At 30.7% G+C, this 3,748-nt stretch overlaps 1 protein-coding gene across 3 annotated transcripts in view; it reads left to right on the forward strand.

Annotated features, from left to right (window-relative positions):
• The window catches only part of Robo2 (roundabout guidance receptor 2), a 1,584,609-nt gene that overhangs the window by 50,861 nt on the left and 1,530,000 nt on the right, over nt 1-3,748 (forward strand). The window lies entirely within an intron of this gene.

Consider the following 3,748-nt stretch of genomic DNA (forward strand, 5'->3'; position numbering starts at 1 on the left):
AACTCAGGTTCTTGTGCTTGCAAGACAGGCATCAGCACCACTGAGCTAAATCCCTGGCCCCTTGACTTCATATATCTTTATAATATTAGCTTGTATTTCTGCTCAACTCACAACTTTCAGACTCTCTGTTCTAGTGTAGCTACCCATTCCTTACAATGTTTAATGTAAAAATCTCTTGTATGTTAACTATGCAGATATATAATATGAGGAGGGTACTATGCACACATTATATTTTTTTTGTGACTTTCTGACCATTAGGAACTAAACATTTTCTAATTTATTCAGTAATTTTCCTACTAAAATTAATGTTGAACATATTCATAATGAAATCCTTTAGAAAACATAAAAATATATTCTAAATATTTTTATTTTGTCACTCAGGGAGAATAAGTAATGCAAAATACTTTGTGTACTTAAGCCTTAACTAAGTAGAACAGGCTTATACTTCTGAGAACTCTAATATATAATTCTATATTCTCATGAAGATAAAAATATTAATGAAATGAACTTTTTCAAAAATTCAATCCTGTACTTTGAAGACATTAGTGCTCTAATGACCTTGAATTAATAAAATAAATTTGTCTTGCAATCTGATAGATAATGATAGATTAGTGATTATGTCTTCATTTTTGTTTTTTCTTACATTGCAGAATATTCATTATTTCTGTAAGAGGTCACAAATATGTCCATTTTAATGGGCTATTACAGAGGTAGGACTTTAACTCATCTTCATAACTATATACACCATTCCATGAATAAGCAATTAAATAAGCCTATTACCAAAAAAGGTCATGCCTACAATTGGTTTGATGGACTCATAAGACATAATTTCAGTACAGGAGGATAGCTTTTCATTGGCGCTTTACCTAAAGAATAGATTTTTTAAAACAAATCTACATTTTATGTATACATTTTTATGTACAAATGTATATGAGTGATTACTGATGTGGATTTATTTAGTTCCCCATAAATAGTCATGATACCAACAAAAATAATGGTAAATTAATATTTTAATAATTTTTTAGATAAATAGAATTTTATTTAACATTAGCTTATTTTTCTGGATTTCTGTATAGCCTTTATAGTTTTCTAGATATAGATTTATTTATAATTGATAAATAATTGTTAAATATTTTAATAGAGACTTATCCAGCCATATCTAGAGTTGAATTGTACCTGAGCTACTTAATACACTGACAGTGATATAAAGTCCAATTTTGAAAAAAATGGGTTTGGAAATACCAATCTCATAGTGTTATATATATGAAATAATATAGGTAAAATGGAAAGCACAATGACTGGCTATGACAAGAACTCAGTATTAGTTCATTCCTACTGCCTTTACTTTTCTACTCCCCAAATGATAAAATCAGCCTCAATGAAAATCAGTGCTTTATTCCTTAATTTCTATTGCACACACAAAAATAACAAAATTCACATTTTATTAACTTTTAGTTCTAAATCTAGATGTCCCCCCGCAGCCTCATGCAGTCATAGGTGGGGCTTTTCAGAGGTGGCTGGATCTGGAGTGTGTGGTGCTGGGATCAAGGATGTGTGATTACTAAAGCAGTTCACTGATTGGTTTGACATTGTTCTGGCTAGGATTAAGGGTGTGCATGTTACCCTAGGGGCAGTAGCCTACAGAAAACATAAGGGACAGAAAGAGTGCGCTCTGGCCTGCCTGCTTGTCGTAGACTCTTTCTCCTCTGTGATGCCTCTCTACTCTGCTGTCTTGCCTTGAAGCCAGCTAGCCAGCTATGAACTGAAACCTCTACAAATTTTGCGCTAAATAAACTTATCTTCCTTTAACTTTGTGTATGGGATATTTGTCTCAGCAGCCAGAAAAGTAGCTAAGATAACACCAGATATTTTATGTGTCCATTGAAATAGATCTTAGCTTTCTAGATAAATTTTTTTATCAATACCCAGTTGCATATTATATCTGAATTTTGGTACATGGGCTCTTGTTTTTTATTATATGTGTGTGTGTGCGTGTGTGCGCTCGCATGCATGCGTGCCTGTGTGTGTATTAGATACTTTAATTTTGTCTGTAGAACAGAGCAGAGAGAAAAGTAGCTTTTACTTCAAAATAATGTGCTAAATTTTAAGGAGCATAACAATGTAACTTCTTAAGCTTGGAAACTCAAGCTATTTTTTTTTTTTGTAACTATCTCAAAATGAAATGACTGTCAGCAGGATGAGGCACATGCCAGTGTATACTGCCAGCTTGAGATGGTTCATATCCCAATACTTTTTTTAGAATTGTCTATATGCCAATCTTGAGAAAAATCTCAGATACAAAGTTTTTCTTTGTGCAGAAGTTAAATTCGTTCAGATATCTTGACTTAACTATTAGCCAATTTCATTTAAAACTTAGGCCAAGTAACCTATCTTCACAAATAACCTTAATGTCTTTTGAGTTATTTCATATGTATATGCATGTATACATTATATATACATGTATAAAAATAGCATATGCTACAATTACTGCATAATTAACATACCATCTAAAATTACAAGTAGAAATCACTTAGCTTAACAAGTTTTGTGTTTATGTGTGTGGTCTTCATAATATATATTATACATTTTTCAATCTAATAACTTGTTCTGAAAGTTAAAATAACTCAAGTAGCAATAATATTTTTACATTACATGGAAGAATTTTTTATTTTTTAGATGTTCTTAGTCATTATACATTAAAAATAAGCTTATTTTTACACTCTTTAAATAAATTATCAGAGTTAACACAACTAGATTGCAGAAATTTTAAGGAATCACTTAAAAAGGTCCATTTTTAAATTATTGGAAATAAATAATAGTGAAAAGAGTATTTAGAATACATAATTTCCTTGATGTAATATTTACCTGAGATATCCTCAGTACCCAGAACTGCTCCTGGCGTGTAAAAGTCTTCAACTAGAATATGTCGAATAATTTTTAGAGATTTTGAAAATCAAAAGACTTAATCTTTAAAAAAACTTCAAATATGAATTTTATGAGAACTTTACTAATATCCAAAAAACTGTGCAATAGCTTTCATTTTGTTTTAATGGTTATAAGCAAGTAGGCACACATGCAAGATTAGAGAAGCACTTGACTAGGATGATAGATACTGAAGTCATGACTTTTGTGTGCTTTTAGTTTCTGATGTTACAAATTATCAAAACTCCACATACCTAAGCTAAAGACTGGTGCTTTTAACTTGAGCATCATGTATGTTGTTTGCACCCATAGGCATTATTGACGAGTCTGCATTTATTAGGTTATCTAACTTCTGCTTTTTATCTTTAATCTCTACCGAATAACACTGCTATAATTGTGAATATCTCATCTCTTCTTTTATATTTTAGAGTTCTTTTAAATCTTAAATATCTTTAAATTAAATTGTGATTAGCATATTTTGATACGAATATATGTGTATGTGTTTATTATTTTAATGTGTACAAAACAAGGTTTTGATATACATAAATATATGGAAATTACTACTATAGTCAAGTAAATTAACATATTCATCACCTTCTATATTTATCTTCTCTGTGTGTTTTTGGTAAAAGCATGTAAAATCTCTCTTGGCAAACTTTTAGAATATTTTACCATATTCTTAAATCCAATTTCATGGAGATGTCTAGACTTACACTATATAACATCAAGTTAGTACATCATTTGACCTACTTCTCACCATTTCTTGCCCCTCGTACTCCTGGTAACTACCCTTTCCATTCTTCTCCAACTTTGGGTGCTCAATTAA

Source organism: Fukomys damarensis, unplaced genomic scaffold, assembly GCF_012274545.1.
Source record: "Fukomys damarensis isolate Sample0158 unplaced genomic scaffold, DMR_v1.0_HiC HiC_scaffold_24, whole genome shotgun sequence".
NCBI classification, from domain to species: domain Eukaryota; kingdom Metazoa; phylum Chordata; class Mammalia; order Rodentia; family Bathyergidae; genus Fukomys; species Fukomys damarensis.